Source organism: Chrysemys picta, chromosome 1, assembly GCF_011386835.1.
Source record: "Chrysemys picta bellii isolate R12L10 chromosome 1, ASM1138683v2, whole genome shotgun sequence".
In the NCBI taxonomy this organism is placed as follows: domain Eukaryota; kingdom Metazoa; phylum Chordata; order Testudines; family Emydidae; genus Chrysemys; species Chrysemys picta.
The window spans coordinates 131,495,224-131,522,220 of NC_088791.1; the positions used below are offsets into that span (position 1 = coordinate 131,495,224).

The following is a 26,997-nucleotide window of genomic DNA, read 5'->3' on the forward strand; positions in this document are numbered from 1 at the left end:
GTAAATGCTTAATGGATCGGTGCCAGTAGATGGGACTCAGGAATATGGAACACTGTTCCCAAATGTTGTAAGACCAATAAAACTTGTTGGTATGCACTGCAAATGGTTTCTAGTGTGTAGCGCTTGAAATAGACCTCTTAGCAGCCCATACTAAGGGAGGCAGGGAAGGGGTTAACTTGGGAGGGCATTAAAGCAGTGCTATAAGCGTTGCCAGTGCAAAGCTAAGGGAGAGGCTGTGAGGACAAAGGAGAAGAGCTTGTTCAGCCATGCTATGCATTCAGGACAGGAAGTAAGGTGGGACCGAGAAACAGGAAACAGGCATTTCAAAGGGACTTTATACATTAAATTGTGATCTTGATTCTCTGCGTTCTCTGAATTCTGCCTGGGTGGAGTGGAGAAAAGAGGTCTACTGGGGGCTGTTCAGAGGAAAGTGGCTTAGTGAACTGGTAAATTTGCACATATATGTTTCTTCCTTCTGTTTTGTTTATTGAGTGTTTTTTGCACCAAGCTGAAGAAACTCCTTCCCTGATTCATTGTACATCAGACTGTGGTGGAGCAATGTCTGTGCAAAGGTGTATGTTTCTTCATGTAGCAGGATGTGGCATTTTATTTCTTATTTCTTTGTTTTTCCTCTTTGTTGCCTGCAGTTACAGCTTTGGCCACACTTGTACAGCATTGTCTTCGTGTTTACACAAAGCAAGGTATAAATCGGGTGGGGTGAGAGTGAGTGATGAAGGGTTACATAACTGTGGGGGAAAAGGGTGGATTGCTTAAATGTTTATTTGCAGTCTTTCTAAAGAGTGCTTTTGTTTTGTTTTTTAAAGGTATAGAACGTTTGTAAAAAGTGCAGTATTATTTTGTGCTTGTTACCTGGATTCCAGTGAAACACACTTTCAACTTGAACTCTTTATTAACAAAGTTAATTTTGGTTGTTTCTTTGGGGGCTGGGCAATGCTATTGCTTAGTGAATAATGGGTGATACCAGTTCCAGGTAGCTATTTTTCCTGACTCCTCTTTAGAAGTTTCTTTGTCTTGGACCAGGAAGCTTTAATGACTTGCGGTGAACAGTCCAAAGAAGAGCAGTGACTTTGTATACTTCCTTAACGTTCATGTGGCTAGGGCAGTTCTAGAAGCCAGTAGGTCCCTCTTGGGGACTCTGAAACTCAGATTTTCTGTATACTTAATAGACATTTTGGGCAGGTGACAAACTCCTCATTTTCCCTCAAAATCTTCCCTTCCACCTCTTTTTTCCATTAGCGTTGACAGCTCCTGTCGCAACAGTTCACAACCTTGCTATTTTTTCACTCCTTCTCCACACTCCACATTGAAGCTGTCATATTGCCAGTTTTCTTATTAAAACATCTCTCAAATCTGTCCTCTCCTCTCATCAGCAAAACTCTTGCCCAAGCTTTGACAAATTCACAGTACAAATACTGCATCTTTCTCCTATGCAGCCTCCCTGTCTCTCACCTCTTCCTCTAACCTATCAGAAACTCAGCTGCCAAAATTATCAACCAATGGTCAGACCATGTTTATCCCTTCAAATCTCTTCATTGCCTCTCATGCCAAATTAAAGATCCTAGTGCTCGCCTACAAGGTCCTGAGCAACTTAGCTCCTTCCCTCTGAGTGGAGCAGCTATCATTGTTGTGTAAAGATATGAGGTGTAGCTGCAGAGACCAAAGGTCATCCTCTCTTTTGGGCTACAGGGACAGATCAGCCTGAACAGCAGGAACTGGTTACTATGTTCTACTGTGTTTAAATGAAAATAATAGAATTGTTAAAGCTCTCCCTACCTTAATGCAAAGAACAATGTTCTTTCCACTATGCTCTCATCTCCTCCCAATATAAGTATTGCCAAACATCCTTCTCCCCTTCCCCCCCCCCCGCCACCCCAGCTCTTTCCCCACTCGGTGTAAACATTAGGATTTAGGTCCTCCCCAAAGTTTTGAGATTGCTTTAAAAATCATGATTTTTTTAACAAAAATTGCACACATTTTGAGTTATCTTACAGTTTTGGGGCCTTTAAGAGAACACACAGGTTATATTTTCCAAGTTTTCTCTGTAACCATGAGGTCTAGAAAATTACTTTTTTAATGAAAGTTGAGATTATCATATCATCAGAGGTCTCCAGGAGCTGGGGATTCAAGTAAAACACCAGCTCTCGTGACACCTGCAATAAAATTGCAAGAGTTGGCAACATTACAGTGGTTGCTTTGCTCAGCCCAAGCTACTCACCTGGTCACCTCCTTCATCCACGCTCCCCGATACATCCCCTATGAGATTAACCCTCAGCCTGACCCAATCAGCCATACCTCCACACTCTCCTATTTTGAATCCCTCCTCAAAATACACTTCTCCAGAGAGGGCTTGTAAACCATAGCTTTCCCCTTTTATAATAATAACTAGACATAAAAACAATTTAACCCCCCTTATAAATCTCTTCAAACATGGGTGTCACATACCAAAATGACCATAGTTTTAATACGGTCATTCAGGTTCTCCTCCTTCAACCCCACTTGCTGTGTTTACCACGTCCTGCCTTCACTCTAAATGGTAACCTCTGCTGGGCAAGGATTATAACAGGAGCTGGACACAGTTCAAACACAGCCTGATAGGTGAGGTGGGAAGCAACCTATGACAGGGAAAGGACACGGATCAGTTTAAGCATAGCTGACAAAAGCTAAATATGTATATTGGAGGGGGAATTATCTTCTCTCTGCAAATTATTCTAATGCAGATGTGTGGGAATACTAAAGCAGTATCTGGTGAAGATAAAGATTTACTTTGGCTGAGCTGGCGTATCAGTAGATAGAGATCCGGCTTTGAACTAGATCTCAGTTTGTAGCCTGCTGCTGCTTTGGGATTAATTTCAGAGTTTCTGTTTGTTTTTAATATTGAGAAATTGCTTCCAGCTGATTTTTAAAGGTCTTCATATTCTTCAAACAAGCAACATACTAAAACGGGGAAGGGGGCAGAAAATGACAGTAATTTTAGATGACATCCACTGCTCCTTAATCCTTCCTAGAAACACTGGGTGAACCTCTGACCCTAGTGTAGTTAACAGGAATTTCACTATTGACTTCACTGGTGAGGGGTTTCACCCATGGTTCCTGGGCATGCTCCTCCAGTGGTAGCAATGCCACCTGTCATCCTGGAAAGATATTGGCGCTGCAAAATGGGAAATTCCCTGCTGCCCGTGCGATTGCTAGGAGAGTATACAGAACAGGTATATTTTCAGCCTACGTGCCACTATTGATGTCGTTTGGCAGCTGCCCTCCACTTCTGATTGTAAGTCCTTCAGGATGCTGAGTCTGTCTGTCTGGCATGCTCTAACAAGCAGTACCGAGCACATGCACAGTGCAATATAAACACAGAATGCTCAGCTGCAGCTGTAGAGTTCTGCCGTGCTGTGCCACCTTGGATCTTTGGAGGTGTTGGTTTCCAACAGTGACATGGGAAGGGAAGGGTAGGCAATGGCGGAAACAGCATGGTAGAATGAAAGATGGTCAGAGAAGGGGAGTAACTGAACTTTGCTGTCACAGGCAGAACATCCAGTGGTAGCTTAAGAAAGAATCAAATGGATCGATGTATTTTGGTTAAATACCTCAAAAGGGCTCTGGGAAAGGCTAATCCAAATCCTGTACTTCCAAACTTCTGTCCCCACCCCCGGCTGCTCTCCCAACTCCTCTGCTCTGCTGTAAGCAACATAATTTGAGCTAGCCGCAAATGAGAATGATCTACTGTGCACAAGGGATGAGAGGACGTGATATCTCCATATCTTTACTGCATCGATAGTACTTCCAACTTCAAGGTATTTTACTTATGTGAACACAAGCCAAAGTTTCCCAAGTGGCTCATTCTGGACATTCTCTTTTATGTGCATTCACCATTCCACTTTACACTGGCTGAATTTCAGAAGTAGGTCACATGATATACGTCGTAGAGCAGTGTGGGACCCCTCAGAAGGCAAGCCATTGCATGAAAGATGTCATAGACATGTAGGACTGGAAGGGATATTGATAGGTCATCTAGACCGGTCCCCTGCACTGAGGCAGAACTAAATATTACCTAGACCATCCCTGACAGGTCTTTGGCTGGGTCTATACTACCCGTCGGGACGTGACAATCGATCCCTGAATCGACGCTCTTACTCCACCAGTGGAGGTGGGAGTAAGCGCTGTCGACGGGAAGCCGCAGAGGTCGATTTTGCCGCTGTCCCTACAGCGGGGTAAGTCGGCTGCGATAAGTCGAATAGCGTAGCTGAATTTGCGTATCTTAAATCGACCCCCCCCTGTAGTGAAGATGTAGCCTTTGTCTGCCCGGGTCTTAAAAACCTCGACTGACAGAGATTCCACAGCCTCCCTAGGCAGCTTGTTCCAGTGCTTAACTACCCTGACAGTTAGGAAGTGTTTCCTAATGTCCAACCTAAACCACCCTTGCTGCAATTTAAACCTATTGCTTCTTGTCCTATCCTCAGTGGTTAAGGGAAACAACTGATCATCCTTCTCTTTAGAACAACCTTTTATGTCCTTGAAGACTATTATTGTCCCCCCTCAGTCTTCTCTTTTCCAGACTAAACAAACCCAGTGTTTTCAATCTTCCCTCACAGGTCATGTTTTCTAGACCTTTAATCATTTTTGTTGCTCTTCTCTGAACTTTCTCCAATTTGTCCACATCTTTCTTCAAGTGTGGTGCCCAGAACTGGACACAATACTCCAGTTGTGGCCTTATCTGTACTGAGTAGAATGGAAGAATTACTTCTTGTGTCTTGCTTACAGCACTCCTGATAATACATCCCAGAATGATGTTCATTTTTTTTTGCAACAGTCTTACATAATTGACCCATATTTAGTTTGTGATCCACTATAATCCCCAGATCCTTTTCTGAAGTACTCCTTCCTAGGCAGTCATTTCCCAATTTGTATGTGTGCAACTGATTGTTCCTTCCTAAAGTATAGCACTTTGCATTTCTCCTTATTGAATTTTATCCTGTTTAATTCAGACCACTTCTCCAGTTTGTCCAGATCATTTTGAATTTTAATCTTGTCCTCCAAAGCATTTGCAACCCTTCCCAGCTTGGTATCGTCTGCAAACTTTATGAGTGTACTCTTTATGCTATTATCTAAATCACTGATGAAGATATTGAATAGAACCAGACCCAGGACACATTCCTGCAGGACCCCACTTGATATGCCCTTCCAGCTCAATTGTGAGCCATTGATAACTACTCTCTGAGTATGTTTTTCCAGCCAGTTGTGCACGAACTTACAGTATGTTCATCTAGGATATATTTCTCAAGTCTGTTTATGAGAAAGTCATGTGAGACAGTATCAAAAGCCTTATTAAACTTGAGATATGTGACATCTACTGCTTCCTCCCATCCACAAGGCTTGTTACCCTGACAAAGAAGGAGATTAGGTTGATTTGACATGATTTGTTCTTGACAAATCCATGTTGACTGTTACTCATTACCTTATTTTCTTCTGAGTGCTAACAAATTGATTGTTTGATTATTTGCTCCATTATCTTTCAGGGTACTAAAGCTAAGCTGTCTGGTCTAAAATTTCCTGGGTTGTCTTTGTGGTCAGATGTTTGGCTGCATGGGTGTGTTTTCCCTGTGTGCTGTCCCAGATCTGCACAGACAGTTGGCACAGCAGGCCTTGAGCGAACCACCCAATGACCACAAGATCCATTAAGGGACGAAGGCATCTAACCAGGTTTACTGTCGATGAAGCAGGCAATAGCACCTGGCAGACTCTACGAGGATAGTAGGACATGTATGCCAGTGACAATGGATGCAGCTCAGTCAGTGGTGAGACTTTCCACTGCCTCCTAGGCTGGCCAAAGATACTCCCTCTGAGATGCATCTTTACCCTGATATAAACAAGTTACATACTGTCATCCTGACCTTATCTTTTAGGAGAGGTCAGTGTGTTTCTGTTATCCTTGGGAAATGTTTTTGTATCATCCTTGATATCGGGATGTTCTAGTACAGGGGTTGGCAACGTTTGGGGGCCGCAATCGGCCGAACCTGCTGCGTCAGCAGGTAAATAAAACTGGCCCGGCCCACCAGGGTGCTTACCCTGGTGAGCCGCGTGCCAAACGTTGCTGACCCCTGTTCTAGTACTACTTGTATTGGGATGTATTTACGTGAGTACTGTACTTAGCACTTCTTAGAAATGTGTATTTCTGCAATATCATCCCTGTCCTTGTCAGATTCTGTGAGCAGGTCCTGCCTCATACCAGGCCTCTAATACAAGGGCTTATGTCTCCGGCTCTCTTCCTACTACAGTCCTTATTCGTCTTTTCATAGATAGGTTCTACATTTACCCTTTTCCAGTCCTCAGATCTCTCTCCCATCCTCCACAAGTTCTCAGAGATAATCGCTAATGGCGCAGAGATCTCTTCAGCCAGGTTCTTAAGAATTCCAGGATGTAATTCATCAGGCTCTGCTGCTTGAAGATATCTAACTGTCTAAGTAATTCTCAACTTGTTCTTTTCCTATTTTAGCCTCAGCTCTTACCCCACAGACACTGATGTTCTCTATAATAGTCATCCAATCACTGCTACTTTTTTTGGTGAAAACTGTTAAATGCCTTTTTTGTTTCACTTCAGCCATTGCTACGTTTTCTGTTATTGTCTTTCCCTCTTCGTTTAGTAATGGGCCTACCCGGTCCCTGGCCTTCCTGTTGCTTCCCATGTATTTTTAAAATGCTTTCTTGTTAGTGTATATATTCCTAGCTAGTTTACTCTTGTTTTGTGCCTTGGCCTTTCTAATTTTGTCCCTACACGCTTGTGTTGTTTGTTTATATTTATCCTTCATAATGTGACCTAGTTTCCCCTTTTTGAAGGACTCTTTTTTGAGTTTCAGATCATTGAAGATCTCCTGGCTAAGCCAGGGTGGTTTCTTGCCATACTACCTCTCTTTCCTATGCAGTAGGATAGTTTGCTCTTGTGTCCTTAATGATGTTTCCTTGAAAAACTGCCAACTTTCTTGAACTGTTTTTCCCCTTAAACTTGCTTCCCATGGGATCTTACCTACCAACTTCCTGAGTTTGCTAAAGTCTGCCTTCTTGAAAACTGTCCTGTTTTCCCTCCTACCACTCCTGAGAACCGTGAACTCTATCATTCCATGATCACTTTCACCCAAGCTGCTCCTCCCTGTTTGACAGAATCAAATCCAGCACAGCATCTCTCCTAGTCGCTTTCTCCACCTTCTGTAATAAAAAGATGTCTCTGATGCATTCCAAGAATTGTTGGATAATCTGTGCCCTGCTGTGTTCTTTTGCCAACAGACGTCTGGGTAGTTGAAGTCCCCCATCACCACCAAGTCCCTGTGCTTTGGATGATTTTGTGAGTTGTTCAAAAAAAAAAAAAGTCTCGTCCACCTCTTCTTTCTGGCTAGATGGTCTACAGGTTCCTCCCTGTTTCCTCCTAACCTGGAGGGGCCACAGCAGTCCTCTTGAGCAGGATTTCTTCCTCAAACATAGACGTCTCCTTATGAATGCTTTCAATGAATTCCCCCTGTGCACGGATACGCCTCAGCCTAGCCGCCTCCTCATATAGCTCACCCATCTGCCTCCTGAGAGATTCTACCAGCAGGCACCTCTCATAGTGGATGGTCCCCAGAGTCTCTTTTTCTATGACAAGGAAATGCAAGTCACAGTCTTTGCAAATCCACATCAGGACCTGGTTAGCGGCATCCATGATCAAAGTCCCTGTCTGGGCACAGATGTGGATGGAAGAGACAGGAGCAATGTTGGTATTGACAACTCACCCTTTCTGAACCATGCTGATTTTACTCTTTTTCCTTCCTGCAATCTCCCTCTTAAATTCCCGTATGCTGCCTCTGTTAACTTGCTCTCCTTGGTTGCTTAGCATCTGCCTTTTAAGCCCTTCTCTCCTAATACAGCCCTGCCGCCTCTTTGCACACAGGGGAAGAGGGTGATCACAAGGTCAAAGGAGCAATGGATAGAGGGCAAGAGCCTCGTTAGCACCCACTCAACTGGTAATTAGGCCTCTGGCCCCCACTCCCAAATAGTCTCCAAGCAAACACACAATCCCCAACAGGTCACACATGTAAACTTTAAGCAAACTAAAAGGAAAAAACCAAACAAACAAACAAGCTCGCCTACTCACCATAGAAGTTAGTGCTTTCTCCTTCTTACACAGGGGATCTCCCTCTCAGTCTCCCATTTACTGCCCTCTGTGCACTAGCCAGAGTTGTGGGGTGTGGCTTTTTTCAACCTTTTTCACTCATTCCCCACAATTCCCTATTCAAAGATAAATTAAGTGATCTGTGAAGCCAACATATTCACTGGAATATTTAAAGGAACAAACAATACTGTTTTCCTCCTGAAAAATGCATCGATGATCCTACATTTCTACAAGCAACATAGAATAGGCTTGTAATGTCTTTTGCTACCTCCTGATGGTCTTCTGATTGCTGAGTCTCTGTGAGCCAAAACTGACTTGTGTGACATCGCTTATTTGAAATACTCACAAGGAGGGCGGTACATAGTTTCTACTCCAGATGTCTGACTGCTTGGAGAGAACAAATGAGACATGGACAGTTCGCTTACACCTTCCTATTTAGTTGTATCAGCCTCAAATAATAGAGACAGTGAAGACATGCGTAGTCCAACGTAGCCTCCTCACCTATAACCCAACCCATGGTATAACCCAAACATTGTATCCAAGCAGCAGCACGTTGCAGTCAGATTAATCAGTGGCATAAAGGAGACCAGCAGATTACCACAGTGCTGCAGAGTTGTTCACTCTGGCTGCCCGCTTCAAATCTAGTCTAGATTGGTAGTGGCCAAAGTCATTGCCAATCTGAAGACTGTTTGGCCTATGTGAAATTGATTGATGATCTCAATCTGGTTGCAAATGGACAAAGGTACATGTCCCAAAACCACCATTGTGGCTGGCATTAATTGGCATGCTAATCAGAAGACTCAGAAAAGTGACCAAAGACTGAATGAGCAGAGACTGAAGTCCCCCCCTCCTTGCCCCTGAAGAACTCTTGGCAGATCAGGGTTGAGGCACATTGAGAGTGGTGCATGTGCAAAGCCAGCTTTTGGGATTTGCACAGCCAGTGGCTGAGAGGATCCCTAATTTGTGTGATAGGCCCAAATATAATGACGATGTCTGCAATCTACTGCTGTCTGAGCACACTTGCTCAGGGGACAGGGAAAGGAAAGTAAGAGATTAAGGTGATTCATGAAGCAGACATGAGAGAGATCCTCCTCAAAATCATACAGTTAGCCCTAGGAGAGAGAGAACTGCCTCAGGATGTCCCGTGTCTGGTCTGTGGATGAATTGAGGTGCCTGGTGCTCTTAGTCTGGCACCTCTATTCAGCAGTAAATTAACGTTTAAAGAGACATCAAAGAAATAATCTTGTCAATAATAAAAATAATAGATGTTACATTATGTAGTGAATTTATACAGCACCATCGATCTGCTCGTAGCACTGTACAGACAAGCAAGAAAATGGCCACGGTTATGGAATTTAGGGTGGGAGGGATTGTTCTGCTGCTTTGAATTCTTGGTTGCTGTGTTGCTCCAGGATTATTCCCATATGGACTCCAACTCTAATTTATTGTCAGGGAGTCTAGAGCTGAGTATAGGGGTTTTATTTAATCTGTTTGTATTTAAATCTAAATAACTATAGTCTATAACCTTTTAAAAGAAAATCTCTCTGGCAAATATCCAAAGTGACTGAGTGGTTAAAGCAGCCTCATCTTGAACTTGAAAATCACAGTAGTTTATCATTTAAAAAACAAAACAAAAAACACCCAAGGGCACTAATAATTTTACATTTTCATTTTCACTCCTAAAGTGTTGAATCCATTTCAATCACATTTGACGATAAGGGCAGCCAACAACAACACTCCTCCTGGTGTGAGACCTTTTTATGTCCTCTTTTGGGCTGTAGCAAATGTTTATGACCAAATTATGACCCCTTTGAAAATGTCAAACTTTTGCCTGTAGACATTGGCCAAGACTTTCAAAAGTAGGGGTTGGTCTACACTGGAAACTTACATTGACATAGCTCTCTCAGGGGTGTGAAAAATCCACTGACGCTGACCTAATCCCGGGTGTAGACAGCAACTGGTCAATGGAAGAATTCGTCTGTCGACCTAGCTACTACCTCTCAGGGGGAGGGGTAACTCCAACAATGGGAGAACCCCTCCTGTTGCTGTAGGTAGTGTCTACATTGAAGCCCTATAGTGGAGCAGCTGCAGTGCTACAGCTGTGCTGCTGTAGACTCTAGGAGCCTAGAGTTAGATTCCAAAGTCCTTCCCAAAACACCTGCCTGATTTACCAATGTGCTGAGCACCCAACCAAACCCATTGAACTCACTCAGAGCAATTGGGTGCTTGGCACTTTTGAAAACCAGACAGGTGGCAGATACCTAGATTTAGGAGCTTAACTTTAGCCTCCTGTTCTTTGAAAATGTTGGCCCAGGAGCCCTAAAATTCCACCTGTCTTACTGGAAGGGCAGCCTGGATCCACAAAAGGACTTACGTGTCGCAATGCCCAACTTTTAGGTGCCTTGAAAATCACTGGAATCTACAAACCTTGGGTTAGGTACCTAGGCTTCCTGTACAATACGTGGAGTGAGATAAGTGTCTAAGAATGGGATCCAGAAACGTCAACACAGAAAACAGGTGGCCAGTGGGACATGCTGATGAGAGGGGTGTGTCTTCAGCACTGGTCTTCTCCTAGAGTTGGGTGCCCAAGTCCAGACAGCAGTGAGATACCTATTTCTGCTTTCAGTTCCCCACTGGGAACTCCTGTCTTGAAGGGATGGCAGTTTAGGCACCTAAGCCATTTCTTGCAAGTACAGCTTAGGTGCCTGCCTAACACCCCAGAAAAGGACTGGAAGAAAAGACTGTGTGGAGGAGGAGGTGGCTTTCCTTATAACCTTTAGTCTAATTGTTGGGGCACTCACCCAGGATTTGGGAGACCCCAGTTTCTATTTCCCCCTCTAGTTGATGAGGCGAGAGAATGAGAATTCGAGCAGGGATTTCCCACCACTCAGGTGAGAGCCCTAGCACTGAGCTATGGGATATTCTGATGTCTCTCTCAATGTCTCTTGTTGAAGCTATTCCACTCTGTATACATAATGAAATATGAATTTGGCCAGAGAGAGAGTGAGACTGTCTCTGTGGCTAGGGTACTCATCTGAGAGGTGGGAGAACTCTGTTCAAACCCCTTTGCCCCATCAGGCAGAGGGGGAAGTTGAACTGGGATCTCCCACATGCCAGGTGAGTACCCTGACCACTAAGCTGAAAGTTACAAGGGAGTAGTCATCTTCCCCCACTCTCCTCCTCCCCCATTTTGCGTGGAGTTAGGCATGCTGGAGCTTAGGTGTGAGACTGATGCCCAGCTGCCTAGAGTGCCTTGAGCCACATTCCCAGAAGTAGAAACTTTGAATCCTAGGAGATGTTTACAACAAAAAATTAGGTGCTGGGTTTAGGCCCCTGCAGGGTTACATGGCAGCTGAGTGTGGGTCTTGTGGGTCGCAATAGCACCTAAATCTAGGGTTTAGATCTCTAAGTCCCTTGGTAGATCTGGCCCAGAGTGCCTTTTTAATAAGAACTCCACATTTTTCAATGGAATTCACCATATAGAACAGACGGAATTTTAAGATTGAAAGACTGTATATAGGGTGCTTAGTATTAATGGGCTCTAGCCCTTCTGTGCATTTTCCCAATACCTGTCCTACAAAAGGCTTGTGTGTTGTGCGAATAATACTTGAAATCATCTCAAAAGGAAAGTGTTTTGTACCACAGAAGCTCAAGGGAAATGCCTTACTCCTTGCTGAGTTTGTACTCTATTGTTTTTCATTGAGCCATTAGTACTCATTTCCTTCTAATCTGATACATAGGTAGGGAATAGTTATGGGTGAGCTAGAAAAGATTCTGAGGTATGGTTGAAATGGGCACTAAAACTCTTGTTCAAACTATCCAGCCTTCCTGGTTCTGCAAAAGTGGGCTGGATGGCATATGAGAATAAGCTCTCTATAACTTTCTTATTTTGGTTATGCCCAAAACATCTTCAGAATGGCTCTTCTCTTTTATATCACCATTTCCCACCCAGAACCAGGATGTTCAGAGGAACAAGAAAGTGGGCAGGAGGAGGGAATTGACTCAAACCACATCAAAATTCAAGAAAAATTGAGTTCGGTTTTGATTCAGTTTTTCTTTGATTGATAGTGTGTATTACCATGTATCTACTACAGTTAGTTATGAGGGTGCTTCTGTACAACCAGAAACTGAATTATATTTCCAAAAATGTACACTTAAATCTGAAAAATACACACTTAAATATGAAACTGAAAAGCTATGCCCCATGTAAATTGTTTTTATTTTGACTGGGGTTGCACGTTAGTCTGTCACTGAAAGGTGAGTGGGTCACAGTGGGTATGCTGCTGAAGGGTTGCATGCTGGTTGGCTCTTGTGAAATTATTCCTGGGTGTTGGGATGTGAACACTGGTTCATTATAGGGGCTGGTTATGAGTGTTGTGCCATACATCATAATTCTTAAAAGGGCTTAAAAAATTTTTTGTATCAGTGTCTCAAGGGCTTAGGGAACTGATTAGGAATTACGGAAAGTTTGTAAGCTAACGTGGAAAAAAAATCCTGCATATCCAATATAGGGCTAGCTGTAGAGCAGGGGTCGGCAACGTTTGGCACGCAGCTCGCCAGGGTAAGCACCCTGGTGGGCTGGGCCAGTTTATTTACCTGCTGACGCGGCAGGTTCAGCCGATCGCGGCCCCCACTCACCGCGATTTGCCGTCCCGGGTCAAGGGGGGCGGCGGGAAGCCGCGGCCAGCACATCCCTCGCCTGCGCCGCTTCTTGCCGCCCCCATTGGCCCGGGACGGCGAACCACGGCCAGTGGGGGCCGCGATCGGCCGAACCTGCTGCATCAGCAGGTAAATAAACTGGCCTGGCCCGCCAGGGTGCTTACCCTGGCGAGCCGCGTGCCAAACGTTGCCAATCCCTGCTGTAGAGACTAGTTCATTCCAAGGGATTGGAATTTTCACCAGAATTACACTCAGATAAGTTAGTGACTAGAAGTTATCAATGTCTGATAGCTGTTCAATGGACTATCTGAAATGAGTAATCTCATTACATGTCCTTATAGGGAGGCTTCCTCCTTATCAGGAAGAGTACTAGTACAATTTGTAATAATTGACACCATGGGTGGTGGGCTCAGCAGAGAGGCCAGAGTCTAGATGGGCCACGGATATTTAGCTATGCTCTTACCACTGGAGGTAGCCCTCTGTGGGTCACTGGTCAGTCACAATGGCTCCAGGTGCAACTCAATGTTCAGGGGACAACGTTTGCAGCAGCACTATGATAAATTGCTCCATTGGCTAAATAGAACATCTGTTTCTGGGGCCATCCATCCAACATCTTTCACAAATGATAAATTCACATCTTAAAAAAGTGATTTAAATAAAATTGAAGTCACTCAGCTCTGACAGTGACCCTTCCTTGAATGTGAATTGCATTTCTCTGCATTTTCTGTCTATTCTGTGCAGCTGCACACACACCCCTATTCGTTTCACCTGTAGGATGCCATCAACTTTGGGCCACTTTGGTCACAGTGATATGGATAGAATAAGGCAAAAGCGTTGCTGAAATGTTACCATTATCTCCAACACAGTTACAGGGCAGCCACAACATTGTACAGCAAGGTGACTATATCACATGTTGTAGTTCATGGGAAACATCCTGTATCCTTACAGCAGTGTAATGAAATCCCAGCAAAGCAAAATGCAACACAGGTAGAACTGTAGGAAGACCACATTTGGAAGACCCTGGCATACTACCTTCATGGGTCTATGAGCCAACACACACACAGTAAATACCTTTTAGGAAATACTTCTGAATACTTGGGCACAGCTGATTAAGGGAACTCGTTTTATCATTTCCATCCCACCCCAACATTTTTAATTCCTGTTCTCAAAATGGCATTCTGAGCCTCCTTCTAATATTAAAAGCTAATTCTGGTTGAAAACAAACATGAATAAACAAGGTCCCTTTATGATAGAATCAGAATCACTTGTAGATTATTCAAGGACTTTTGTTGCCAGCTATACTTTCGTTCAGAAAGTGACGCAAGAACTCATCAACTCCTCACCAGCTGCAAATGGGAGGAAAACCTATATTCACTCACTCTCTGGTTGAAGCTGTAAAGTTCTCCCATGCTAGACTGAGTCAGCCCAGTCTAAAATCAATGCATGTGCTGAAGGGAAGCTACAGACATAGAAGTAAAAATCCCACCAACAGTGAGTGTAGGTTGATTATTTCAAAGCTTTTCTCATAGACTCATAGACTCATAGACTTTTAGGTCAGAAGGGACCATTATGATCATCTAGTCTGACCTCCCGCATGATGCAGGCCACAAAAGCTGACCCACCCACTCCTGGAATAATTCTCTCCCTTGACTCAGCTGTTGAAGTCCCCAAATCATGATTCAAATCGCAGAGAATCCTCCAGCAAGCGACTCCTGCCCCATGCTGCGGAGGAAGGCGAAAAACCTCCAGGTCCTCTGCCAATCTACCCTGGAGGAAAATTCCTTCCTGGCCCCAAATATGGCGATCAGCTGAACCCCGAGCATGTGGGCAAGATTCTCTAGCCAGACCCTCCGGAAAAAGTTCTCTGTAGTAACTTTTAATATCCCATCATTGACCATTGTTACTAATTACCAGCGATGGCATGTTATTGACCTATTGACTAAAATCACTTTATCCCATCAAACCATCCCCTCCATAAACTTATCAAGCTTGATCTTAAAGCCAGAGAGATCTTTCGCCCCCACTGTTTCCCTCGGAAGGCTGTTCCAAAACTTCACCCCTCTGATGGTTAGAAATCTTCATCTAATTTCAAGCCTAAACTTCCTGACGGCCAGTTTATATCCATTTGTTCTCGTGTCCACATTAGTACTGAGCTGAAATAATTCCTCTCCCTCCCTGGTATTTATCCCTCTGATATATTTAAAGAGAGCAATCATATCCCCCCTCAGCATTCTTTTGGTTAAGGTAAATAAACCCAGCTCCTCGAGTCTCCTTTCATACGACAGATTTTCCATTCCTCGGATCATCCTAGTGGCCCTTCTCTGTACCCGTTCCAGTTTGATTTCATCCTTTTTAAACATGGGAGACCAGAACTGCACACAGTACTCCAAATGAAGTCTCACCAGTGCCTTGTATAACGGAACCAGCACCTCCTTATCCCTACTAGAAATACCTCGCCTAATGCATCCCAAGACCGCATTAGCTTTTTTCACGGCCACGTCACATTGCCGACTCATAGTCATCCTGCGATCAACCAGGACTCCGAGGTCCTTCTCCTCTTCTGTTATTTCCAACTGATGCGTCCCCAGCTTATAACTAAAATTCTTGTTAGTCATCCCTAAATGCATAACCTTACACTTCTCACTATTGAATTTCATCCTATTACTTATCAGGGGGTAGCCGTGTTAGTCTGTATCTACAAAAACAACAAGGAGTCTGGTGGCACCTTAAAGACTAACAGATTTATTTGGGCATAAGCTTTCGTGAGTAAAAACCTCCGAAGAAGTGAGGTTTTTACTCACGAAAGCTTATGCCCAAATAAATCTGTTAGTCTTTAAGGTGCCACCAGACTCCTTGTTGTCATCCTATTACTATTACTCCAGTTTACAAGGTCATCCAAATCTCCCTGCAGGATATCCCGATCCTTCTCTGAATTGGCAATACCTCCCAACTTTGTGTCATCCGCAAACTTTATCAGCCCACTCCTACATGTGGTTCCGAGGTCAGTAATAAATAGATTAAATAAAATCGGACCCAAAACCGAACCTTGAGGAACTCCACTGGTAACTTCCCTCCAACCTGACAGTTCACCTTTCAGTACGACCCGCTGCAGTCTCCCCTTTAACCAGTTCTTTATCCACCTCTGGATTTTCATATCGATCCCCATCTTTTCCAATTTAACCCTCCTTTATTATTATTATTAAATTATTAATTTAATAATTCCTCATGCGGTACTGTATCAAACGCTTTACTGAAACCGAGGTATATTAAATCCACCGCAGTTCCTTTATCTAAAAAATCTGTTACTTTCTCAAAGAAGGAGATCAGGTTGGTTTGGCACGATCTACCTTTTGTAAAACCGTGTTGTAATTTGTCCCAATAGGCATTGACCTCAAGATCCTTAACTACTTTCTCCTTCAAAAATTTTTCCAAGACCTTGCATGTTACAGATGTTAAACTAACAGGCCTGTAGTTACCCAGGTCACTTTTTTTCCCCTTCTTGAAAATAGGAACCACATTAGCTATTCTCCAGTCAAACGGTACCACCCCCGAGTCTACAGATTCATTAAAAATTATTGCTAACGGGCTTGCAATTTCTTGCGCCAGTTCCTTTAATATTCTCGGATGAAGATCATCCGGTCCGCCCAATTTAGTCCCATTAAGCTGTTCAAGTTTGGCTTCTACCTCGGATATAGTAATGTCAACCCCCCCTCCTTTATTCCCATCCATCACGCTGCCACTATTCCTAAGCCCTTCATTAGCCTCATTAAAGACCGATGCAAAATATTCATTTAGATATTGTGCCATGCCTAGATTATCCTTAATCTCCACTCCATCTACAGTCTTAAGCGGTCCCACTTCTTCTTTCTTTGTTTTCTTCCTATTTATATGGCTATAAAACCTCTTACTATTGGTTTTAATTCCCCTTGCAAGGTCCAACTCTACACGGCTTTTGGCTTTTCTCACTCCATCTCTACATGCTCTGACCTCAATAAGGTAGGTTTCTTTGCTGATCCCTCCCATCTTCCACTCCCTGTATGCTTTCTGTTTTTTCTTAATCACCCTTCTGAGACGCTCGCTCATCCAGCTCGGTCTAAATCTCTTGCCTACGAACCTTTTTCCTTTTCTCGGGATACAGGCCTCCGACAGCTCCTGCAACTTCAACTTGAAATAATCCTGGCGCCTTCCGCCTTTAGATTCCTAAATATGTTAGTCTTCTATCTTTCTCCCCCCAAAATCTAGTATGAACAAACATGGGTTTGAATTCTATGGGTTAGAATTGGGGGTTTTACAGTAAGGAGAGCAGTTGAGCACTCATCAGTGGGAGCTGTTGGAATTCCTGGCTCACAGTACCCTGCCCTAATCCTAGCCCAAAGTAACGCTTAACAAATATTTTCTACTTTAATGCTCAGTCCCCTATCTTTGGGTTGAGCCACGTTATGCCACCTTGTGCTTCTCGGATCCCCATGGCTTCCAGGGACTGAACAGTCCCTTATTTAAAGTAGAGCCACCTCAGACTCCTAGAGGCCATTTGACAGCTGGAATTTGCTGGAACTCTGTGACAAAACCACAATCCCTCTGCCAACATCCCTTTAGCAAACCCATGTACTGCAGGCTGTGCGGGGCATGACATAAGGTCAGTGAGGGTTGCAGGAAATGTATTCCATGCTGGACCTAATTGCAGGATTGGGGCCTTAGTTTGTTACTTGTAAAATCCTTCATCTAAACCAAAATTCAGTAGTCAAATTCCTTTTCTCCTAATCTGTAGCTGATTCACTGAGCATTCATCATCCTTTTTATGGCACTATTTCTGTATGTCATTCTCTTATATTACTTAGGATCATGTCAAGTGGGAAAGAAAATAGTACTTCAGGGAAGATGTGTATCACTGTAAATGACATATCAAATAACAGTGGTATCCAGTGCAAGATGCACTGTGCCTGTCTATAAGTGTTCAGCTGTTACTAAGCTTTATATGATACACTGCAGCTCTACGCGGCACCAAATTTTATTCAGCTTTAGGCCATGATCCAGCAACGCCACTCCTCTCAGGTATAGCCAATGCCATCAGCAAAGGGAAGGGGCACTGGGAATGAACTTTAACCTTTGCTGCCTTTCCAAAAAACAACAACTCCCAAGGGGGGAGGGATAGCTCAGTGGTTTGAGCAATGGCCTGCTAAACCCAGGGTTGTGAGTTCAGTCCTTGAAGGGGGCCACTTAGGGATCTGGGACAAAATCATTACTTGGTCCTGCTAGTGAAGGCAGGGGGCTGGACTTGATGACCTTTCAAGGTCCCTTCCAGTTCTAGGAGATAGGATACCTCCATTTGTTTATTCAAACAAATTCATTGCAAAACAAAGAAAAGCTTCAGTTCCTTGTCACTGGATTCAAAATATATCCCTGACTTAGACAGCAGAGGGATCCACATAATACATTCCAGTTCTACGCAGCATGCAGTGGACATCTCGATGCAGAATGCGAAGAGGTGTATGTCTCAGAATTGTTCCTGTTAAGCTCCTACTTCTTGTCATTAGCCAGCTAAAACCTGCTGGAGAAATATGATTCTGCTAAAGACTCCAAAGAATTTACCCAGAACTGAAGACCCCTCTCCTTTACATTTTTCCAGGTGGATTCAGGGCTGGTGAAAGGCATGTCATAGTTTATGAATTAATTAGAGGTTGTTGTTTTTTGGAACCCGTGGTCACTGCCAAACTATTTAAGGGCCTTTTCTCATGGTTACCGGGTTTGTCTATATGGGAAGTTAGTGCTCAGCAAGCTGGGGTGTGAATTTACAGTGCACTGGCTACTCCTCACTAACTCCTCATGTGGGCACTCTGGGGCTATGTCTACACTTGGAGCTAGGAGTGTGATAAAAGAGAAGCCAGCAGAAGGGAAAAGGAGAGGATTTAAAAAAAAGTGCTATTTCTTTGATGTGCTGGTAAGTGGGTGATCGTTGTTGTCAGCTTCAGGCTGAAATCATGGATATTTCCTTGGGCAGGCAGAGTCCTTGGCCCATCTGAGGTCAGGTTGGAAGGCTGGATCAATGGCCCAGTCAGTGGCTGATGAAGGTTTCCTCTCTCTTCCATTAACAGGAATCAGGAGAAGCAGTGCTGGATGGGCGAAGACCTAATCTAGGCCTCTCATAGGGTATGTTATTAAACCTGAGAAATACCATGGCCGGAGGCTCAATAGTCTTGACACCCATTAGACTTGTCTCTTTCAGCAGAAAGTAAAGAAACGTGACAGATACAGAGAGAAAAACCACACCCAACCAAAAACAAAGCTAGGCATCTCCTCCCTCCCACCTTTACCAGATTACAGGATTACTCTGGGTATTATACTTCTTAGTCCATAGAAAAATACCTGGCTGTACATGGTGGTCTTTTTTCAGAGTTTGCCAGCACTCCTTTAAAGCCAAATGATTTCAACTCACAAACAAGGCAAGAATATCTTCAGTGTAAAAGTCCCAGAATACTAATTGTTCCAAAAGCTACAGTTTTATTGATATGGTTTCAGACTTTTTTAGCGAAGTTCAACAAAATTCCCAGCATGCATCAGACTCTTATTAGAAATACTTTGGTCATGGGATGTTTTGTTTTCCCCCCGCCAAAGTTACAGGCCTAAAATCTATTACAGGTCCCCTCCTAGTGGTAGGTTAACTCAGCTGAGCCCACTGTCCCAACAGGTGCCAGACTAACAGCTCTAAAGGCTTTATGTCCTTTATCTATAGGACAAATACTGCCTAAACAGCAGCAGGGCATCTTTCCCCACATTGTCCCCCCATCCCCAAATAGGAATAGTCCCACCAAGCCTAAGTAGGTGAGGGGGCAGTTCAGTGCTTTTGTGACAAGGATGCCAGCTGTGCTTCTTGTTGATGTGGTCGTCATCTTGTCCCACAATAAACTTCTCAGGCCATGAAGTCTGGTGTTAAAGCCTGTTCCCTACACACCTTGCAGAATGGATAGATCTTGATCCCATCTCTGTTGATTGTCTTTCCTGCAATGTGCTCTTTCCACCATCTCACAATAGTGGATTTTCTTTTCTGAGATGCTTTTGATAGCTATAAGAGGATTTTTAATCTTTTGACCATTTCAGCTAATATTTTCCTTCATAGGGCATCAATATCCTTGACTATTGTCATTCCTACATGAGTTTCTGATCTTCCAACTTTGGCCAGAACATCAATTACCTCACTCCTGTATATATCAACATGTGGTGGAATCCACTGAAAAGTCAATGTATTGCCTTGCTGTCTGATCCTCTGAGCTGCCTTATGAACTGCATTCATGATAGTGATCTGGTTTCTTCTAAAGGAGCCAAAGAGCACCACCCATCACAACATCCACCTCTACTTCTGCCTTGCAGTGCAATCAGAATAGCTTTCATTTCAGCCATATAATTTGAGTTGATAGAGCATTAGTTTGGAATATTTCTTTTAAATTTTCCATTAGGCCACTGGATGAAGACACCATAATCACAATTCTTGAAGTATTTGTCTGATGTTCCATGAGTATACACATTCATTTGTTTATCTTGTGACTGATACTGTTGGATGGTCGTTTCTGCAGTTTGCCTTATTATAGCCAAGTCTGTGTATTCCTTTGAGCAAGGTTCCAAAAGGGAGAGACATTTGCTAATGTACATAGGTTCATGTCAGGGAATTACTGGGCTTATAAGCTTCTTCATATACACTACCTTCCTAACATCATCAAATACTTTCAGTTTCTCAGTAACCTTCACATGCTTTTTGAAACAAGATGATCATTTCGACCTTGATCTCCTCTTCCAATTCCTGAACAGACCAAACAGTGACGACATTCAGGTAAGGAAATAAAGACAATGTCCACACCCAATTAGCTGTTGTTTTCTACAATATGCAAGAGGTTGAACATCAGACTGTTGTACACACTTTGCTGTTGGAGTGGATCTTACAGCTCCAGTTATGATGAGACCTGAGACGGACTGCACAACATTGGTCTTGGCAAGATTAATGGGAGCAGTATGTGACCGGACAGGTGAGATATAGTCAAGTCTTGGGTGAGCTATCGAGCAGTATGTTTTCAGTGTCCTAACACATGAACCCCAATTGGCACCAGCAATACATCATAGACGATTCAGTCTCTTCTTTGCTTTGGCTGTCATCTTTCTCTTGTGGTCCAAGTTCTTAGTTCTGTATCCAATGTCACTCTACAATATACGGGTTCCTCTCAGAAGCAATACCTTCTCCATCCAATGTCAATTTCAGACTGTAGTTGAACCTCTTACATTTTGTGGTAAAGTAGGTTGACTCTGTTTTTGCTGGATTCAGATGAAATTTATGTTCCTTTGCCCATCTAGTTACAATTTTCAAGTCCTTATTCAATTCATTCTCAAATACATCTGTTTCACATGATACAAAGCACATCATCATGTGCATATGAGTATACAGATAGATGACTTAAGATGCCCTGACAGTACAGAGGAGTACAGCAGGAAAAGAAGAGGACTTAAACCCGATCCCTGAGGAACTCCTTCCCTGAATGACATTGTCGTTTAAAAAAGTACCATTTAGTCTTGCTGTTATTTTCCTGCAGGAAAACTCTTGTCCAGGGGTATATTTTCCCACAGATTCCCACCTCACTGAGTTTCACTAACGGCCTACTATGTTGGATTCTACCAAATGCTGAGATCCAAAACCATTCTTACTGATGACAATGGTGACTTTTGTTAGAATCCATCAATAATAGGCTGACACAAGGGCACCAGTATGTACAAGGGCCTGTCTGCCATTTTGGGTAGGTTCTATCTTCCCTTCTTCTAGAAGACACCATAGAAACCTTGATTTGTATTGTTCTTCCCATTATCTTACAAATGTTACTGGTTAAAGATACAGACTGATAGCTTCCCAGAAAAGAGGGATCCTTTTCAGTCTTAAGAAGAGGAACAATAACTGCTGACTTCCACGATTTAGGTACCTTTCATGTTGTCCATGATTCTTTTATGATGTCCAGCAATCTGGCTTTAGCCTTCTTCCCAAAGTGCTTTATCACGTGGTCATAAATGAGGTCCAGTCTAGGTGATGTATTTGGTTCAAACTTCTCTATTGAACCTTCTAGATTATGTATGAGAAAAAGCTTTCTGAAGCCAGACTACTCAGTGCACGTTTTTAGATTTTCTTTGTCTTTCCTCTTGAATAGTCCATTTTGTGTAGTTTATAAAGGCTCTAGCCTCATCATTATATGTGAGCATGCTAGTTTTGGCATAATGTTCGATCTGCATATTTGCAGACTCTGTCATCCAGTGCCTCTCTACCTTCATTTTTCAGGATATTGGTGTTCTGTAGATTGCAAGCCTTACTCTGTTTATTCTTGATTCGCTTCAATATCATCCATAATTTTTTTTCCCCTCTGAGGATCCATAGTTGGGGTTGTGGTTTCTGTGATGTGGGCACCAAGCCACTAGGAACTGGACTGAGACCACCAACTATTCCACACAGGCCACCTGATGATAACATTCAGTCATTCAGTCATTCATTTTCCTTTTAATGTGAGTGTTTGAAAGGCCACATTTCTTCCATGTTATTGGGTTTTTACCTGCTGCCAGATAGACAGCATGGGATAGGAATATGCTTCATGCCAGACATAATTCTAAATTTATTAACTTGCCATTCTCTTTGCTCTTGATGGGATTTGACAGACCGGCAGACAAGCACCTAAATTAAGTTAGTTCTTAACCAGTCTTGAGACAGGCCAAGAAAAACAAAGATAAATGGGGGAGGGCAAAAGGGCACGCGAGAGGGAGAAAAAATGCACTTTGGATTGGAGACGTTAAAAAAATTATTCTAAGTATAACAACATGAGATGAGACTGCCAAAAGAGTCTCGTCTGAGAGAGGAGGGTTAGTGTATGTGCAGTGAGAAAATCCCAGACGCTGTTGCACTAGGATAACATGGATTTAAATGTAAACTGACTTCATAAAGGAAAATGCATGTAGTGACCTCAGCTCAGGTCACTAGAGAGTAGTAGCCCACCGCATTACAAAACCACCACTTGAATTAGGCACATTTGGCAGCATGAGCATTTGGGAGAGGCCCAAGGATGAGCAAGTATGAGGATTTGATTTCATTTCTTAAGAGGGTGGTCTTTCCAGTTCAGGGTCACCAACAGGACAGTGCAGTGGGCGTAGAGGTGGAAAGGGAAGCACATAATTTGGCTGACTGTCATGACCTCTGGATAATTGTAGATTTAATTTTCCATGTCTCGACACTCCCTTAATCTTCCAATATAAGCTTAGTCACACACACACACACACACACACACACACACACACACACACACACAAATAGAGAGAGACACATACAGCCTTGATGGAGGAAGGTACACAATAGCTGGTCTGCATTATGACATTGCTCTTCATGAGCTATCCTGTCATAACAGACTTCAGTTATTAAAGTCTCTAATATAAGCACTTTTTTGTTTTTGCTTCTTAGGACTGAAGCTATAATAGATGACATGTCAGACTGGAAGTACTTGGAATGTGTGGGAAGAGACGGTAGTGAATATTGGTTCAACTTTTAATAAACAGTGAGTTATGTCTGCAACAGAGGGGTGCGTGCATATACACATGTACCCGATGATACAGCTTATGTTTCAGATAAGTCCCATTTTCATTTGCAACGCAATTATTGTGATTTCATTCTTTGTCCTTTTATGAGACACCGTAAGGCAAAATTAATTGCCTATGGATAACTGTAGTGTACATGTCTACCTTTAAAAACATGTTTCTAAAGGTTGATAGAATGAATCACATGCGATGAGAAACTCCCCAACCCTCACAAATGTTAAACAACCAAGTTTGAACCTGGTATGAAATGTGGTGCTTCCGTACTGTTTTGTTTGCAGTACAAAAATATATTTTGGTAATGCAGCTAGAAAAAGAAATAGACTTAAAATATAGATATAAAATGGAGGGAAAGGAGCTGATTTTTACAAAGGATCAGGAAAAAAATAGTCCCACCCAAGGCTTATAACATTGTGGTGTTTGCAGGAATCTTATAAAGTACTGCCACTTTAAATGTTTTCTCAGGAGAAGTAAATATTTAACATTAGACTTAAATATCCTAAGTAATTACCCAGCTTCCTTTAAAAAGAGTCCCAGAGGGGTGTCTTGAGACTGTCTCTTTCCGATAGACAGTAGTGCTGCATAGAGGCACCACATGCTGACATCCTGTTTCTGACTCTGCCAGTGAATTGACAGGCGGGGTGAGATTGCTACAGCAACAGCACGTCCAGTTGCAGATGTGCATGCTACCGTTGGTTTAAACAGGGGACATGTAGGTAGATAGAAATACCTGTGGTGGTAAATTACGCATGAAAAAATAAGTGACCTCCTTCCTGCGGTTGCTGCCGAACCTAGTTAGTCTATTCCAGTAGCATATCTGGGATGTAATACATAGAGTGGCAAAGAATTTGCCAGTGGAGGGCAAGGTACTTGGTCTTGTTTAAACCTGCACCCATGGAGGAAGTGCTAAGATAGTTTGCTGTGTTTTGTCCATGTGTAGTGCTCTAGAACTATGAATACTGATGCTAGCATAAAAATGGAGCTGGCTGAAAATTGGAATTTCTCCTGGAGAAAATTTCAGTTTTGCAGAAACTGAATCTTCTGTGGAAATTTTTAAAAAATTTCTTCAGGAAATTCTTGACCCCCTTTATGCAAAACTGATTGCAAACTGATGCAGGATGTTCTGACCCTAAAAAGCTACCAATGATACCCCAGCCGGAGTGGCAGAATGTAATTAATATGTGGCATATCCCCTATCCTATCCCAATATGGACATACCTCTGAACTCTGATGCCAACCAATATTACAATGTTTGTATGAATAGATATTTCCTATTCTAAGTGTAATGTTCTGGATATATCACATAATTTGTGACTGGGACCTTGAAACAGCCAAATAAGTGTTTGCATCCCAAAATAATTCATCTTGGGTTTATTGTTAGTTAAGTTCAATGCATGCTGGGATAGGACTTTGGAAGTTTAGTCGGTGTTATATGAAAATTGATGCAGTGCATGCATGATTACTGATGCTCATAATGATGTACCCACTATTGAATGTCTGAGCTTTGATTTAAGAATCTCTGAATAATTTGGGACGTATAACTATGGGGGAAATGGTGGTATCTCGGATACCATTGTGTAGTAATTGTTGGCTAACATTGACTTGTAATGGCAATATTTTTAGTTAATGCATTTGGGTATGGAGGTAGGACATCAATAAATTATCTTTGTTTTGGAAGTTTAACCAACAAATACCAAGGCCAAGACGCAATGCCTGGTAATTCCTCTTTGACTATTATAGAGGAGACTTTAATAAGGGCGTTATTTCATTTGGTATACTTCACTGTTTTTGCTTCTGTAAAGACAGTGTCTCATATAATGGTGGCTTACTCAGCTCATGAAATAGGAGACCTGAAAAAGTGGTAAATGTGGCTTTATGACACATTGGTGTTCCAGGAAGGAAGCCTCACTAATCTACTTGGCTACCACTTACTTGCTCAACTTTCCCCTTTGAGAAAGATTTAAGAGGGTGAGCACTCTCTGTCTCATTCAGAAAACAACCAGTGGGTCATACATGTCTACACATCACAGTGCAATGGGAAGATGTTGGGGTCAGATTCTTGACTGTATCTGAGCTCGGCTTGGATGGGATGGGGGGTAATAAAGGAGCCAGTTGCTGCTCTCTGATCCTAAGTGCAAAGTGGACTTGGCTGACCAGATTCTCCAACCATAAGATTTCTTATCAGGGAGAGCCACCAGTATAGTCCAGCAACAGTGTTTTGCATGGGTCCAATTTTTCCACAAGTGTTTTGTCAGGAAGTCTTAGGCCCTGATTGATATTACTTGTATCATGGTATCCCCCAAAATATGTGTGGTACTGTACAAACAGGAAGACAGTCCCTTTCCCCATAGAGCTTCCAGTCTGAATCCATTTATGCTCAGAATAGACCTGTGTTAGAAAATGATTCAACATGGTTTTCAAACAGATTTTGAGCAGCCAGTGTAGACTGAGCCAGCCCATATTAGTTTTGATCATTGTTTTAGTTTGCATTGGCCCACTCCATAGTAGCTGTCCAGATGGGCTAATACGTGTTTTAACAGGAGCATGTTTGAGTGAGCAGATAGGCGCACAGGCTGCATGCTGCCTCCTCAGCTTTTCAGTAGGAGTAGCAGGTGAAGCAACAGCACAATGGCCCTGTATCAAACTATGGGGGTGGGAAGGATTCCTTCCTTAACCTTCGTCTTGATCATCTGCAAAGTCTTTTTTTGTGTGCAGGGGTGGAGGGCTAGCCCATTAGTAATTGCATAGCCAAGCTGTGGACAAATGGTTGGTTGAATCCCTGAAGCAAGTTATGACAGAAATGCATAACAATAATGCACGTACACACGCCCACGACCGCCCAGAGCATAGACAGGATGCAGTCAGGGCTCAGCAATTACTGCTTCAGATCTGACACATAATAACTTGCTCTGACCTAGCTGGGAGCACCTGATAATCCTAGAAGTTTCAAGTCTTTTTAAAAAAAAAAAACAACAACCACAAACAGACTACGATGACACATATCCAGATCATATGAAATCATGCAAAAGGCTTTTAAAAATACAAAAATTCATTTCTAGTGTAAATCTTTGAATTCAGGGGGCTATGACAGGGACAGATTTGCTCCAATATATTCTGAGCAAGTTTTTATACATTGATTTATTTTGCCTTTTAGGCAGGCTGTGTCTACACTATGAGTGAGAGATGTGATTCCCCTGCTCGTATACATCTACTCCTGCTAGCGCTCATGGAGCTAGCTCAAATATAAATAGCGGCGCAGCCACCGTAGCACTGGTAGCGGACACACAGTTTAGCTGTATTGAGTAAAACGTTCCCATCTGTTTTAAGCTGGTTTGTACTCCGCTGCCGCTACCAGTGCTACTAAAGCCATGCTGCTATTTCTATTTGCATTAGCTTGATGAGTCTGTGTACACAAGGAGGGGACTAACACCCCAGTTCATAGTGTAGACATCGCCTCAGAGGCAATATGAAACAAATGCCAACAGAAAGGAAGCTGTTCCAATGATTGAGGGATGCTGGAGACCTGCATTCAATTCCCTGCTCTTCCCCAGACTTTCTGTGTGACCTTAAGTGAGCCATTT

At 42.9% G+C, this 26,997-nt stretch overlaps 1 long non-coding RNA gene across 1 annotated transcript; it reads left to right on the forward strand.

Moving 5' to 3' along the window:
- Nucleotides 1-312: 312 nt before the first annotated feature.
- On the forward strand, nucleotides 313-23,380 carry LOC135983829 (uncharacterized). The gene is made up of 3 exons (XR_010601658.1): nucleotides 313-446; nucleotides 18,910-18,964; nucleotides 23,286-23,380. It is a non-coding gene; the product is annotated as an uncharacterized LOC135983829 (long non-coding RNA).
- Nucleotides 23,381-26,997: the final 3,617 nt, after the last annotated feature.